Genomic DNA, 17,893 nt, shown 5'->3' with positions numbered 1-17,893 from the left:
AGACAAATAAGAACTGGAATGAAACATTAGCCAGTGTCTTTGATGGTAATTTACATGTAAACCCTCACAGTGAAGAAGTAAGCATAAATCAGGTAGTAACTCCCAAGTACTGTCCTGGTAACTGACATTACTGTAGAAAACAAGAATATTATTTATTCTTTGATGAACTGGTGGTAGAGTCAACGATTAGTCCTTTAAAATCTCACGTCTGGCAGTTGGCACAAAGGATTAAGACTGTGAGCACAAGTTCCTGTGGTACAGTGCTTGATTTTTTCAGCCTTTATTTGCCTACTGTGTGACCTTGAGCATATCACTTAACCAGACAATGGTTGGGATAACTGAGAATTTAAGCTAGTCATCTCAGTGGTCTCCTGGACTGCAGTCCTAGTAAGTACAGGCTTTGGGTTTATACCTGTCAACTATCCAGATTTTTGCATCACGTTTTGGGCTGTTCCTCATAAAATTTGTGGCTTTCTGGCTAACCCATAAAGACAGAAATCTCTAAATAATGACTTGTATTTGAGTTTCAGACTTCATATCCTTCAGAAAAATTCATGCTAATGCAATACCTCCTACTCTAGCAACTTTCTAAGTTTATTTGAACAATAGTTAACATTTGTCCCTGATTTAGGGCTTTGTCCCCCATTATTTTGGCTTTATCCAGATTTCTTCCACTTAGAGGTTGAGAGGTATGTGTGGATTATGTCTAAGACCATCAGAGGTGAGTACAGAAGGGGAAGAGGGTAGTTCTTCAAATGTTTTCAGGCAAAATTTTGAATCTTTAGAGAGTCTGGAATCCTTGCATCAAAATGATTTATCAATGACAGGGAAAATGTGGAAATGAAAGAACAATAATAGTGGTAGATATGACGAAACTCTTTGTAATAAATCTTATGGTAAGATCATAATGTAGGAAAATGTTAAAGAAGACACTGCTAGTAATATGGTTGATACAAGGGGCCCAGACAGTCTTGAAGGTCCTTGGGTAAAAATTGTTACTCTGGCTTTAGGAAATTTGATACTTAAAGTCAGAAATATATTTTCTCTAAAGAAAACAATGTGCTTTACCTGCTTGTGCCCAATGCATTCTGAATGGGAATAAATCAGGTCTCTCCCTTGGAAACAGTCACTTCCAGCCTTGGCACCTCTCTAGGAAACAGACACTTCCAACCCTGGTATCTCTCTTGGAAACAGACACTTCCAACCCTGGTATCTCCCTTGGAAACAGTCACTTCCATCCATGGTATCTCCCTTGGAAACAGTCACTTCCATCCATGGTATCTCCCTTGGAAACAGTCACTTCCATCCATGGTATCTCCCTTGGAAACAGTCACTTCCATCCATGGTATCTCCCTTGGAAACAGACACTTCCAACCCTGGTATCTCCCTTGGAAACAGACACTTCCAACCCTGGTATCTCCCTTGGAAACAGTCACTTCCATCCCTGGTATCTCCCTTGGAAACAGACACTTCCAACCATACTTCCTCTCTTCAGTCTACACTGAAAAAACCCAGGAATCCAACTGCAAAAACATTGACATTTCAGTGGAAAATAAAAGATGGAACATATGATCCGGTTACTACAAAAATTCCTCAGAACTGCTATAGATGTGGGTTCCTATCTTAATCAAACAGTTAGTCAAAGAAAAGAGGATACCTAGCCCAACCACGTACTACAGGTGGATAAAGCCCTGAATTCAACCAGATAATCTATGTTCATTTAATGACTGAGACTCAGGAGCAGATAGTACAGGAGGATGGGAATTGAGCAATTTATACCATCTCATACATCCTGGGAAGGAGATCAGTTGTCTGTTTGGCTACTTGCCATATGAAAGTCCAGACTTGCCAACAATGAAGCTCGACCAGGATCTGAAAAGGTAGGCTCTTTCTGCATATGTCGACTGAAGAAACTCCAACTGTACTCGGTTGCATACCGCCTACTCAGAGGTGAACTCTGCCTGACATGCAAGGGCATGTCCAACCCAGAATTGATGGACATGCTCCACCTAAAAAAAACCTTATCCCCTTGAGCCATACCCTCTAGGGATATAAACCTCACCACACCAATAAATAGGATGTGCTGGAGGGATAGATTCCTGTCCAAAAGACTTCCCACGCTTTGGAGCAAGATTCCAATCTACATTAGGCAGAGCCCCTCGCTAACACTCTTCAAGTGAAACCTTGATGAGTGGATGGAAAACAGAAAGTTTACCCCGGGGATCACTTCAGTGACTCTGCTGGACAGAGGCACAGGGAACTAATCTAAGGGGGCGGTGAAAGCCAACATATTCTGGCTAGGCTTATAAATGCCTTCGGGCAGATAGCCTAGTACCTACCTATGAACCTCTATGTGTGTGAGAATATACATGCACAGATGTCAATATAGGAAACCATTCTGGGATATGGGTCCTCATGTCAGCCACCAGGGGGTGAGACTACGGCTAAAATTAGAAATGCCTTGGCTACTTGAATTTGTGAGGGCTTCCGTGTTAGACATGGGAGACATAAGCAGGGGGTGAGGCAGGGATAGGATCACTGGTGATAGTGTCCCTTCCTTGTAGGTTCCTTGGTCTACTGGTCCAGATAGTTTGGTGAGAACAGCAGAACAATGGAAAGCTGATGGTCCCCAGATGGTTGCTGCACCAGACAACCCTGCTTGACTGGCGACTCTCTCCATCTCCCTCTGTCTCATTAGCTCTTACCAGAATCATTGGTCATGATGTCATGTTGGTATCCATAGAAAATGAACTGGCTGAGACATCTAGGGAGGACTGATTGTCAGTAGGGAGATAGGCAATAAAGTACTTAGGAAAAAACAACATTCCTAAACTTTGAAAATAAAAGGCAATCACAATCCCCTTATATTAAGGTGATGATAAAAATACACTTAATAAATACTAACAAATCTCATTGGTCAGTCTACTTTCTGAACAGCTCCTTACTTCCCTGATATAAGCCAACATCCTGGCTATGTTACAGCATGATTCTTAACAGGGGCACAGGTAATAAACATCTCTACTACAAATCCTAAAATAGTTAAGGTCCATCCTAAACCAACATAATGTCAATGGAGTTGCTTTGCTACATTTATCCAAAGTGTTTGGCACTATAAATCATGACTTACTTATCAGAAGATTAAAAACATCGAGTGTCTAAAGTCACTACCTTGATTTAAAATTTGTTTGAAAGATAAAATCCTGTCAGTTCACTGGGATGATATCAACTCCTACCCTGGGGCTACCTCCCAAATGTAATACCACAGAAAATGGTAATCACCTCCTCCACTATAACTGTTTCAAAATCGTAGAATAAGCAGATGATAATGAATTACTATTCTCTACCTACAATCTAGAATGTTACAGACAAATTACAAATTTCATTTAGAATTCTAGAAATATAGCTGCATTAACCCAGGCTTTATTCTAAACGTCAGTAAAACTGAGATCATAATATTTTTCTTTCCATCTTATACTTAACTAATATTTTTCTAGTTCCTGCATTACCGCACAAAACAATCACAAACTGGAGATCATCAACTCATCCAATACTCTTCACCCAACAACAAACCCTCAACTGAAATTTGAAGATCAAATAAACTTTCCAGAAAAAAATTAAAAAAAAAACAAAACAAGTCAGAAGCATGGCATGGTCAATTACCACTGCTTTTCTTAACACAGCCAGCCAATCTTTCTCGTTTCCCAGGTAACAATACTCACAAATCTTCATATTCTCCATCTACACAAAGTAAAAAAAAATGTTACAGTAGCATGGCTAGGTTTCTGGCAGGCCATTTACCCATAGCTCATCACTGCTTTTCCATTAAAAGACCATTTTCAAACTGCCAGTTAGCACAAAGGCTATGAGCTGTGTTATCCTTGGCCATAGGAGCTTTCACAATATGTTTCACACCAGAGGGCACAGACTGCTGCAGATGCAGGATTGGTGTCATTTACTGGTATATAGTCCGGCATCCCAGGTCATGTTCAGAGACATTCTTTCGGCTCTACCCATGGGGTGCCTTCTCAAGGTGGTCCTGCAAAGTCCCATATCTCAACAACGTCCCTTCCATGGGAAATATCTAGCAATGCACTCTGTCAATGACTATGTCATTGTACACCAACCCCTTCCACGATTTGATCCCCTCAGCCTCCATTTGCCTAGTGTGTAACTCTGAGCAAGCACTTAATCAGAAAATGCTCCCTGGTCACCCATGAAAAGTCATACTTGCATCCAGTGGTCTTACTCGAGTAACAAATAAATAAAATAAATAAATAAATAAATGAAAGAGTTCAGCTAACTTGAATTCAAACAGTATGTGATTGCATATCATCTGAGAATGGCTCATAGGTTATTACATTCAGATAATTACATGTTTCACCTTGCATAATGACTATGTCCCAATGCAGAGCAAAGGTGGCTCAGTGCAGGCCCAAATATCTGCATGGCCAGTATAACAACCTGAACCAAATTATTCTAAACATGGTTCTGTTGCTGTCCCAGAAATACCAGCACTCAGCAGCTTACATGCAGCTAGTACAGTCCTTGCATCTACCTCATGGGTGAGACAGGAGATGAGGTTTTAGTATATCTGTGCCCTTCTGTTCACCTGCTGCTTCTTTTATGCAAATATGTCAAAACTGTAAATCAAACAAGATGTTTCTTTGCAATCCATTAAATAAAACCTGCTAATCCTGCTTAATGCTAATTAACTATTAATTAATGCTGTGTGTGCACCTCCAATGTCATTTATTATATGCTGCAAGATAACATGTTGTGATAGTTATGCCGATGAATTCAGTAAACACATACTTTGGGAGATTGCTGGGTGTAAAAGTGATGTCATTGAAGGGGTTGGTGTAAAATGACATAGTCATTGACAGAGTGCATTGCTAGATATTTCCCATGGAAGGGATGTTGTTGAAATATGGGACTTTGCAGGACCACCTTGAGAAGGCACCCCATGGGTAGAGCTGAAAGAATGTCTCTGAACATGACCTGGGATGCCAGACTATATACCAGAAAATGACACCAATCCTGCATCTGCAGCAGTCTGTGCCCTCTGGTGTGAAACATATTGTGAAAGCTCCCATGGCCATGGATAACACAGCCAGCAAACCTGGACTGGAGAGCGGAGGTAGTGTGTCAGATAGGTGTACCTATGCAGACAAAATTTGATACAAGGGATCCCAGCAGCAATATTGTATATTTGTGCCAATACTCCAGGTCACTGTGTAGTTAGTGCTTGTCCTCTTACATGCCCTGCAGCACATTTACCAGGTCCACATGCTGTGTATAGCAGCCAATATCTCCAATTTACACATTTGCTGGTTGATTATGAGTTCTGCACACATAGCAAAGACACTACAAGAATTATAATGGCATTGGAATCCCTTGCTTACTGTGGCGTGCATGGTCATTTCTAGCAGTATGAATATCAGAAGCGGCATCTGGTTGGGAGTCTAGAGGATCCCTCAAGAGGCTCACCTATGGGTGGTAGGACAGACTCCAGTGAGTCCGTGCACTGAGCAACAACCTCCACAGGAGCTTCTATACCCACTGATGTTGGTGCTCCCTTCCCCTGGAAGGTCACAGACTGTGCCACTCTGTCAGTGAATAATATGCCTGCATGTCGCTGTCATCTTCAGCTGCAGCATCTCTGGAGATGCCAACCTTCTGTTGCCTCTCTTTGCTTGAATCTTCTCCAGTGAAACCTGTGAATACATGAAAAATGTGACACCAGTGCAAGCCCACAGCCCTGCGGTTGTACTTTCCCCCTCTAACATGCATGCTGTAACACGCAATTGCTGTACAATACTCTGTAGTACATATCTTGTTAGGTCTGTAAACCTGAAGTTCCTACAGGACAGAGATGACAGTTACCAACAATTGTATCCACTCCACGGAGTCATGTTATAGTAGTATGGGAAAGCCTTACCTGATGTATCACCTATGGATGCACAAGTAGTAGATGTCACCCCAGCATACACATCCAAGCTACCACCTATTATGAAGGACCAGTCTTCCAACACAGCAGATAACATCAAATACAACACAGCCTCTGTCAGCCACTTACTTCACTGTTGGTGGTCCACCCCTGGGGTGGTCTTGTTCACCACAATATCTCACACCTTCTACATTGCATGGAATAGCATAGCTATAACTCTCTTTCACACTTGCTATTGTACAGATTTATTATCTCTTTCAGAGCTTACACATCCCCTGGGTTGCACCAACTTTGACCATTTGGTACATTGTGTGCATGTAGACAGCTTGTAAAACACATCACTCTCCTAGCTTATGAACGTCTAGAGGCATACTCAGGTAGCCATATCTGTAAACTGTAAGATAAAACATGCATGTACTCAGCTATACCATGCATATTTTACTGTCCGTGGCCTCCCCGTCCATAGTCTTTATCTGGGTATCACCTCCATTTAGCAGTTGTGGCCCTATATATGATTCTGTACCCTCCAGGTATGTAGAGCCATGGCAATCTCACCACCCTATATATGCCACATTATCCCATGCAATATCTTATGCCCACTGCGTACACAACTTTCACATGACTACATGCTATGCATTCACCCATGTGTGTGCGATATCTGAAGCAAAATTCCCATATGTATCACAGCCTTGCATATGGGTCAGTTATTTTATTTTATTTATTTTATTTTACATTTGTTGACCGGGATAGTCCGACTGGATGCATGTCCATTTTCAGCGGAGGCATAGGGAGAAAAGCTCCAAGGGTAAGCAGATACAGCATTACATAATACCAGCATTACATATTACAAACAGACTATTTACAGAGATTACATAAGTAAGCAAGTTAAACAAATTCCACAGGTTACAGTTAATCCTGAGCGCAAGTCAGGATTAAATTAAATTACACAGTAAACTGGTTAGAAGATTTTTACACATTCTAGAGAGAGTTAGCTAGGCTTGATACATTGACATAGCCAGTTAAGTGACAAATGTTGTTTGAGTCTAGTTTTAAATTGACCTAAGGTGGAAAGTAAGGTAATATCAGCTGGACGAGAGTTCCAGGATCTACTTACAGAGTTTGCAAAGAGAGAATCACCGGCTGTGTTATTAATTTTGTTAGTCTGAATTAGTAGTTTGTTAGAGGATCGAAGTGGTCGAGGATTGTTATAGGGGGTGATAATATTTTTAAGTGCAGGAGTATTGTTCGGATTATAGAGGATTTTATAGGCCATAATCAGTTGGTTATACTGGATTAGGCTGGGTAGTTCAAGCCACCCAAGCTGATTTAGATTGATGCAATGATGTGTCCTAAAAGTGGCAAACCTGGCAATGTGGTTGTAGCAAATTGAGAGTTTAAGGACAGTCTTGTTTAAATTCCAGAGTAGAGGGGATGTATACAGAAGGGTTGAAAGAAGGTGAGAGTGAGCTATGGCAATTTTAGCTGGAGGTGTTAGAAAGGCTTTTATTCTGTAAAGTGACCCTAGTTTTTTATTGATGGTTTTGATAGTTTGGTTAACATGTAGGTCAAATTTTAGATTATTGTTTATGATGATACCTAATAGTTTTGTAGAGTGGTCAGGGGAGATTATTGTGCCATCATTTGATTTTATGGTAAAGGTGACAGCGGTAGACCTACATGTTGGCAAAAATAACAGCATTTTAGTTTTTTGGGGATTTAGGATCAGACAATGTTCAGAAAGCCAGTTTTCTATCGTATTAAAGGTGGCCTAGGTAGCTGACCATAACTCTACTGGAGATGTGGCTGAGAAAATCAGAGTAGAGTCATCAGCATATTGGATACTGCTGACTTTTGGGATGACAGTATAAAGGTCGTTAATGAAGATGGAGAACAGCAAAGGCCCTAGTATAGAGCCTTGTGGTACTCCAAGGGTGTTAGGTAGAAGGTTAGAGAGTTTGTTCTGCCAGAGGACAGCCTGCTGTCGACCATTCAGGTAGGATTGAAACCATTGAAGTTACAAAAGCTACACACTGATTCTTCCTCCCCCTGAGAAACATACAGCCATTGGAGGGCTACATCAGCTACATTTCAAGTCTGGGTCTCATTCTGTCTCTCTGTACTGACCTACATCCAAAGCACATCCACAGTTATTGCAGGAAGTTCCATTCCTATCTTTCTGAGTAGCCCTGTACAAGATGGTGACAGTGCTTTATATCACACTAACACAGGCCAGTTAGCAGGATGAGAATGCTAACCAGGCCAGATAATGCTGATGTCTGTGACTCACCTAATGATCACTGCAACATCCATACCTTACAGTGTGAATTGTGCACATATTGTTTAACACTACACTTATAGGTTCATAGGTTCATACTAGGCTATCTGCCCAAGGGCATTTATAAGCCTAGCCCATAGTTATGTGGCTTTCGCCACCCCTTTAGTTTGAATAAAAACTATGCCTATCATTTTGCTGTGCCTCTGTCAAGCAGTGACACTGAAGTAATCCCTGGGGTATATCTGCGATCTCCCATCCATTGGTCAAGATTCCTCTTGAACAAGGCCAGCGAGGTGCTCTGCCTCACATGTACCGGGATTTTGTTCCACAGCACAGGGAGTCTCTGGGTGATGAATCTGTCCCTCCAGCACGTTCTATTTATAACCGTGTCAAGGTTTAAGTCTCCGCCCTTGTGGTTCTGAGGGATCTAGATTTTTGAGGTGAAGCATATTCATCAAATCTGGGTTTGACATGGCCTTATATGTCAGGCACAGGTCACCTCTGAGCAAGCGGTATGAGACTGAATAGAGCTGGAGTTCTTTCAGTCGGGCAGCATAAGACATATTTTTGAGACCCTTTATCCTTTTGGTGAGGAACTTTTGGGGCCTTTCAAGCTGCAGCAGGTGTCTGGTCAGATACATTCGAACGGGCATTGTACTCAATCATAGGTCTAATGAGTGATGAGTACAGGGGGACGATGACCTCCCTTGATCTAGATGTGAATCCCTTCATGATCAGGTGGGCGATATAGAAGGTTTTCCTAACTCCTTTAGCAACATGAGTGTCAAACGAAAGGCTACTGTCAACCTGGGTCCCCAGATCCCTGATGACTTTTTCTGTGCTCAGTGGATTGCCACCTATATGGTAGCTAGGGGTAACCTTGTTTTTCCCGAAGGGTATGACTATGCATTGTTTGGCGTTTAACTTCAGGCCATGGCTCTGGCACCAGTTATCCATTTCTGTGAGGCCCTTCTGGAGGATATCTGTGTCAGATGTGTTTTCGACTATGGCCCAGTTTGCAGTCATCTGCAAACTTTGTCAGCCATAACCCTCCTGTGTTTGCTTGTACTTCAGAAAAGTAGATGCCGAACAAGAGTGGACCCAGGACTGAGCCCTGTGGGACACCACTTGTGACAGGCTTTGAGTCTGACATGGCTCCAGCATCTCTGACCCTGTGGGTTCTGTCACTTAGCCAGTTTGCAACCCATCTTGTGATGTATGGGTTTACATTCAAGCTGATGAGTTTTTCGATGATACCTGAGTGGGGTATTGTGTCGAAGGCCTTTGCCAGGTCGAGGTAGGCTGTATGGACTGCCTTTCCCTCATCAATGGCCTTGGTGACTGTCTCGAAAAAGTCAACCAAGTTTAAGAGGCAGGATCTGCCTTTGACAAAGCCAAACTGGGTTGGATCCAAAGTCTGCAAGTTCCCTATGTCTTTATTTATGAGTTCCATTATGATCCTCTCCATGGCTTTGCAGATAAGGCTTGTCAAGCTAATGGGGCGGTAATTTCCAGGGTCTGTGGAGGCACCGCCCTTATGAAGTGGGACCACAGTCGCTGTGCACCACTCCTTGGGTACGTATCCTGAGGTGAGGCTAAGATTAAACAGCTGTCCTAACTGTGGGTTTAATTCCTCGTTGAGTTCGTGAAGCACACAGCCGGGACACCATCCGGTCCCATGGATGCTGTGTTTTTTGCCTTAGTGAGGGCAGTTCTCACCTGGGCGTTGGAGATGTTTGGGGGGCTACAATCCTCTGGAATAGATATCTCTCCTTTTGGGGGGGGAGGGGAGAAGTTTGCACTGAATCTGTCAGCCAGTATGTTGGCAATGTGTGTAGGTTCAGTAATTTTCACATCATTTTGAACTAATTCTGAGCATATCTGGGAGTTTCCTCCTAGGTTTCTAACATAGCTAAAGAAGGCCTTATGATTGTCTTTAGAGTCCTTGGCGATTTTTCTCTCAAAATTTGCCTTGGATGATTTTATGAGAGCTCTTAGTTTTTTACTTATAATGATCAAAGGTGTCTTACCTTTCAAGGATTTTGCTCTATCTTGTAGTAGCTTCCTCCTTTTGTTGTAGAGCTTGTTTATGGCTGGGGTCCACCAGACTGGATGCTTGCCTTTGGTACAGAGAGTCTTAGTTTTGTTTGGGATTGCCTGATCCATGCAGTCCTGTAGGTGCTGGTAGAAGGCATTTGTAAGTGATTCAGCGGTTTGAGTAATGTTTACCACTGGCTCAGGGGCCTTAAAGGAGACCACACTAGTTTTTAGAAGTGTGAAATCGGCTTTTGAGAAGTTTTTCACTGTGGTCTTTTTGTTTCAGGTGGGGGCAGGATGAGGACCTCCAGCGAGATTAGTTTATGATCTGATCTCACCAGTGAGGGGTATACTTCCGGTGTTAAACATTTTGATCCCATGTTCGTGATGATGAGATCAAGTATGTTTTCTCCTCTTGTGGGGATGGTGACTAGTTGTTCCATGGCATTTGAGTTTATGAACTCCAGGAATCTTTGGGTTAGAGTGTTCGGGCTTGAGTAGTGTTCCCAGTCTATATTAGAGTAGTTGAAGTCACCTAGTATGATGGTGTTTGGAGATACATTTATCCCTCCAATGTTTTCAGGAAGGCCATGTGAGGTTCCTGAGTTTGAGAGGGTGGCCTGTAACATGCTACAAATTGCAGAGCAGTCTTGCCTATGGTTAATTGCACCTGGATGGTCTCCGATGCATCGTCGTTGCCACCAACCTTGAGGTGTGGGTGTCCTTTATGAATATGGACACCCCCTCCTTTCTTGGTGTTGTCCGGATTTTGGGGCGGAGCATGATATGAGGTGAAACCTGTTAGTGCTGGGGTGCTCTCAGAAGCCTTGAACCAGGTTTCTGTCACAGCACAGACATCGATGTTCTCCATATTGAGAAGGGCCTCGAGTGCGTGCATCTTGAGATTGAGACTTCTGGCATTGAGCAGCATTACCCTTAGTTTTTTCCTTTTTGGTGTTCTAGGGTGGTAGGTTTAGAATTTGAGCCTTGCCTAAAAAGGCACTATGGGGGTGGCAAGAGCCTTTGCCAATATCCGAAGCCCAGGGTGACAGGTGCAAGCCATCCCTTGAAGCAGCGTGGCTTGTCCAGCATGTCATCCCAGGCAGACAGACATTGGATCCCCTTTGAATGACACCAGAATTTAAGCCAATTATTAAAGCTGATCATCTTATCACTGTATTGTGGCATCATTCTAGGTGAAGGTAGGATACTGCTCAAGGTCAGGGTCATACCTGCCTGGGCTACATAATCAGAGAGCTCCTCGATGTCCCTTTTCATGTAGTCCAAGGAGGTACGTCTCAGGTCGTTGACACCAGCGTGGACAATGACAGAGTCGTACTTGTACCTGCTGTTGAGAGACCTGATGGCATATATTCAGGTCCATCATCCCAGTGAGTCCATTAACGCTGCACTGCAGTGCAGTGCAGAGCTCCCTGACATGTCATGTGATACAGCAACATGTATTCATGTGCACAGGTCTGACATATTGCTTAAGTACATCTATTAAGTGATCATGACTGCTTCCTTCAGTGACAATCGTGGGGCTACTACAAGATTTGCCTGGGAGAGCAGAATTTTCCTGTTCTTACTGCACATAGATTTTAAGGGGTGCCTGCCAGAGTGGTATGATGGCTCCTTAAAAAAAGATTGATGCCTAGTTTGACCTGGCATGGGTATACCTGATGTCACATGCATAGCCCCTTTAGGGGACCAATGCATGTGGTGCCACCTTGATTTGCTTTGCCAGTGGAAAGCAGATATTCAGGAGTTGCAGTCTAAGCTGTATTATATGCATGCTTTTCATGCTATTTATATTCCATTGTGTTCTGTGTTGACCAACTATGTTGGATGGTGCTTCCATTGTTTTTTCTGCTGCTAAGGAGCATCAGTTGAATATAGCTAGTTATTGCAAAATACAAGAGTTCCACTTCAGGTGGTGAGGCATTTATGTATTGCATAGCCTTCCAGTGTATAACTTCAATGCAGTTCATGTCCTCTCTGTGTTCTATCATCTTCTTCCTATTGTGTCTCCCATGTACAGGTCCAGTTGTAGGGGATGTGGTGTGGTTGCATTTATCTTGGTCTCCATCAGCCACTGTGGCCACTGCTGCATCAACATAAACCTCTGTGTATACCTCTCAAAGGACTGAACATTCCTCTTTGAATGCTGGACAGGAGGCGTGAACATTCCTCTTTGAATGCTGGACAGGAGGCGGCACCTGTGAGGACGATGGCAGGTGCTGCGGCTGGTGACTGCTAGGGTGCACTAACAAAATGGAACACATTCTGCAGCAGCTTGATAAGTCACTCTGCTGGAGGGTACTGGCTATCAAGCCACAGGAAGAAAGGCTGTCTCATGATATAAGCCACCCAGCAGAGTGATGCCTAATATTATTATCCTCCTCTGACAGAGTCTGTCAGGCAACCATATCAACAGCCTCCTATAACCTTTCTGTTTTTACCTCACCCTTAAATGTTATTGCCACACATTGTTTGTTGACTGACACTCCTCTTGGCCACTTGTCTACCCTCTGTCTGTGTCATGTGATTGCCTGTCCACACCCACTACCTGCACTTGTCTCTCTACCCCACCCAAAGCCATCTCATTATCTTTTCCTTCTGCTCTTCTGTTTTCATCATAAAAATGGACAATCCCACAAAAAAAATACCCATTCATTCCCTAACCTCTGTTCCTAATTACTGACTCTGCTGTTTTACCCTCTGCTTGCTCTACTCTTCTTTCCTACTTACATGTCTACCCCCTTTTCCTCCCCCCACTTCAAGACCACAATGAAACATGTCAACTAGAATTTTAAGAACATTATTCGAAACTATAAGACAGAGTATGAGCTTACGGTCACCACAGATACCAAAGCTAACTACAGATCTTTCTTCAGTTATGTTGGGAAATTAAGCAATAATTTTCCAGAATGTGTTGAATTCATCCATAATAATAATGATACCACACTTTCAATCCCAAGGATATAGCCAGTATATTACCACACACATTTGGTGGTAACTTTACCCCACTTACCCACATTGTTGAGCCCACTATCTCTGAAAATGTATTTCCCTTGTGATCACCTTGGTACAAGTCTTATAACAGCTATGGAACCAGATAACATTCTACTCAGTTTGGTTTTGTGAAGGGCAGTTCTTCTTCTGAACTTAACTTCTTTGAAAAGGTTACAGAGGCTGTGGACAGTGGTCTCTCTGTGTACAGTGTTTATATTGACCTCATCAAAGATTTTGTTACTTCCCCCATGCTGGTTTTACTGAAAAATTATGCAAATATAAAGTAAACTTTTACATTGTCCAATGGATTGCAAACTGGCAATCCAACAGATCCCATATTATGAAAAAAACGTTACTGGTACTCTCACTTGAGAATAAAATTGTAACTAGTGGGCTTCTGCAGAGATCAGTGTTGGGCCTTCTCCTGTTTGGAATTCATTTTGCAGACAACCAAGCTAATATACCTGAAATGTGGTTGACCAAGCCTGCAGATGATTGCAAGCTGACCACTGATATCTACTCATCTACTGACAATAAACTGCTCCAAAAAGGGCTGGAATGTGCACATACCTTGTGCACTGAAAACAATCTCAAGCTAAACGCAAAAAAAGTGCAGCACAGTAGCATTTAGCAAAAAAGGTATTCCCACATCATTTGTTATAACTACTACTCCTCGTCAAATAGATACAAGGATTACAGAACTGTGTATATATATATATATATATATATATATATATATATATATATATATATATATATATGGTTCTAGGTTATAACATCGACAGCACATAACATCGACAACGACATCACCGACACCACATCATCGACAGTTCACAAACACGACACCGCACACACTCAACACATCATCACAACAACCAATAAACAAAACAAATTCCCTGACCAAAAACCACACAAACAACACAAGCACACCTAAATCCTAACAAACAAACAAACACTAAACCTTACATACACAACTATCCACAACCCTAACGGAAACCCTAACCCTAAGGTCCATCAGTATCACACACTAACCTAACCCGCGCCCTAACCCTAACTCACTTAAACCGCCCCTAACCCAAAAAAATTCACTACTGCACCCTTACCTAACCCGCGCCCTAACCCTAACTCACTTAACCCGCCCCTAACCCAAAAAAATTCACTACTGCACCCGTACCTAACCCGCGCCCTAACCCTAACTCACTTAACCCACCCCTACCCCTACAGAACGTCAACATCGCACACTTACCTTACTCACACCCTAACGTCCGTTACTACCACATACTTACACATCCTTTCCCCATGTCGGTGTTCTCCGCGTCGGTGTTTTCATCCGTCGATCCTCTGGCGTCTGTGATTTCGCTGTCGGTCTTGTCATCTGTCGATGTTGCAACCCAGACCCATATATATATATATATATATATATATATATATATATATATATATATATATATATATATATATGGGCAACTCTCCCTCTCTTTCAATGTCATTCAATCATCATATTTCCACCATAACCAGGAAATCCTTGTATCTGGCCCAGTTAATATTCAAGAAAATATCTTCAAGTTCCAAATAAGTCATCTTACTCTTTTACTAAGCCCTTATGAGACCCATCATCAAATTCATAGCCTCATATGTTATATAGGAATCCAAGCATATTGCTCAACTGAAAAGGCCCCAACACTTTTTAACAAAACAAATAAATAAAGGTTGTGGCCTGTTCCAACAGTTTCACACAGCTGTCCTCATACTAAGCAGTCTACTTAGGATTTTATTTTTGAGTCAGGGAAGATCCAATCCCATTTTATTTATTTTACATTTATTTTACATGTTTATATTTCTTCACAAAACTTGAAGCTCTACAAACTCTCATACTCGGAACCTAAATTTATTTCAACAAATAAACAAGACTTGCTGGAGGGACAGGTGCCTAACTCAGTGTGTTCTCATCCTATGGAATTGCCACTACAGGTCAAGCAAAATGCAACTCTTGTCTACCTTTAAGGCTAGTCTTGATGACTGGATGGGTAGACATAAAGTTACACCAGGGTTATCATGTATGGCCCTGTTTGATTTGAGATGTTTGCACTCATAAAGAGTCGCAGTAAACTTTTTAGGTGTGTCTGCTTAAATGTGCATATGGCTAGGCCTCTTATGGTCCCATTGATCACTTTTCCTAGTATTGTTCCTATGTTGCCATATTCCTATTTATGTGAACAGCTTCAGCACTTTGCTGTGTACAACAATACTGCTGTTCCTGTAGACTGCCTGTGGCTGTGTGCTAAGGAGTAATGTTTGTGACTCTGGCCTTGCACGTTGCTGCACTTACTGCCTCGGGTTAGAAGGGATGGATTATTTATGACATTGTTTCCAACACTAGTGGTGAATACCTCTAAACTGTTCAGAATTTGGCAGAATGTCCAGATATTTTCCTCATATTTTTGGTCTGTTAGTCATCAAATTTGTGTTTTTCTGGAAAATCATTGAAGACTGAAGTCACTATATAATGACAGACATCTGGGTTTCAGACTTGATATTCTTCAGAAAATGCATGCTTAAGAAACACCTGTTATTCTAGCAACATTCTAAGTTTATAACACTAATATTTAAAATATGTCCATGATTTTGGTCTTTTGTCCCCCATTATTTGTTCCCCATTATTTTTTGGCTTTGCCTAGAATTCTTGCACTAAGAAGTTGAGAGATATGTTCTAGGTGCTCAGAGTTTATTTAGTGGCTTAGACACTTGAAGATGATGACAGTGGAGTATGGAGATGCCAATTCTGGGGTTGGAGGACAGAGCAGGAACACAAGCTGCCTAATCCATCAGTGGAGGGGCAACATTGCAAAGAGCATCCCAGGAGTGGGCTTTTAGCTCACCAAGCTAATTCTTGGTGGTAGCTTTTATTAACAAGTGTGCCATGGCATCCACAAATAAACAGGAAGGAGTAGTGAGTCTACAGTGATGCATGTAGCTCATTCCCTGACCCTGGGGACAATGCTATAACTGTACAAAATGCCTTCAGTTGTTAGGATGCCAGTGTGGGCACAGGGAACCCCTGTGGATACTTACATGACAGCTTCCCTGGATGGCTCTCATCCTACATGTTACTGAGGTATAGTCCCTCATACAGAGAAGAAAAGTGGGATGTCTAATTGGGAATGACTTTATGGCTCACAGGCACAAGGTTAAAAATTACTTAGAAAAAAATGTATGATATCATACACTTTGTCTGTGTGCACTATGATGTTGTTGCTGTTCCAGTACCCTGGTGCAGAGGTGCTCGACACCAGTGGCTTCACACTTGAGCTGATGGTGGTAACCCTTGCCTGTTATATTTAAAAGTATGTTTTGGAAACTTCATGCAGTGAGCCCCTTTGTTTTAGCACTATGTAGGTGTGCTGCACATCTGTATGAATCAGCTTTTTTTTTTGTTCTCTGTAAAAGCAATACAGTATTTTTATGGTCTGGTGCACTCTTTTGTTGCTCTTCTAAGGAAAAAGTAATGTATGCACATTTAGTGAAAACTGAACCAGATGGAAATGTATAGGCCCTGCAGTTCTAAGAATCTATTACTGGCCCCTAACCATAGACAGCTATATTTATATAATGGCTATAAAACAAGTTTAAGAAATGTATAAAATCAAAATTACCATTTTCAAAATTTATTAGCAGAAAATTGGTAACCATTTGAAATGACAGGACCCGATAGAGTGAGTCCGAATATACAGAAACTGAATGACGGAAAGATCGGGCTTACATATACTAAGTGCAAGATGCCATTTCTCAGAAAATTCCCTTTTCTCTGAGGTAAGATGATCTCAGAGTTGGTATATATACATCTGGGGGGGGGGGGCTTGCCCCTTCCAAAAAAAGAAGTTTGAAGAAGAGCGATTTTCAAAATTCGCTGTCCACCCATGTTTTCGGTCTTGTTTTTCGGCTTTTTGGTGCTCAGCATTCCAAATGTTGACATTCCAATAGGGAGACCAGAAACTCTATTCTGATTAAAAAATAAAAAAATGAAAAAATGTACAAGCACAACATACTAAAAAGCAACTAAAAATAATAAAAATTGCAACTGTCACTTCTCACACAAATCCATAATTAAATATTAATATCTACAAGTTTGTACTTTTTTGAAGAAGTGTAACTGTGAGTTAGTTATTGTTTCACCAACGTTTCTGCCATGATCTATTTTACACACCAAATTTTAATATGATACATTTTATAATGTTAACTTTCAAGGATAAGAAACAATTGTGTCCTCAAATGTTAAACTCACCAGAAAGCAGAAGCTGTATTATGAACACACAAGTTAGAGATGTTTCATACTCCTTTAAAAGTGAGATCAGTTTGATATCTTTACACAAATTATATTCATGGAGTTTTGTTGCCCTGCTTGTATGGATACAATAAGGGTTTTCCTACCAGGTATGCATGGGGGTTATCAGTTAAATAGGATTGTATATCGTGAATGAAAACTGAAACTCATCTTTCCTCTTTTGGTGCCATAACTATTTCTGGAGGTACAATATATAATGACTCTGAATTACTGGTCAGACTCATGTTTCAGTTACAAGAAGCGCTGTTTGAAAGTATGACAACCAAGACTGGAACTC

Source organism: Protopterus annectens, chromosome 2.part2, assembly GCF_019279795.1.
Source record: "Protopterus annectens isolate FY-2018-M chromosome 2.part2, PAN1.0, whole genome shotgun sequence".
Taxonomy (NCBI): Eukaryota; Metazoa; Chordata; order Ceratodontiformes; family Protopteridae; genus Protopterus; species Protopterus annectens.
The sequence above is the reverse complement of the archived record's forward strand: the minus strand, read 5'-3'. Positions refer to the sequence as shown.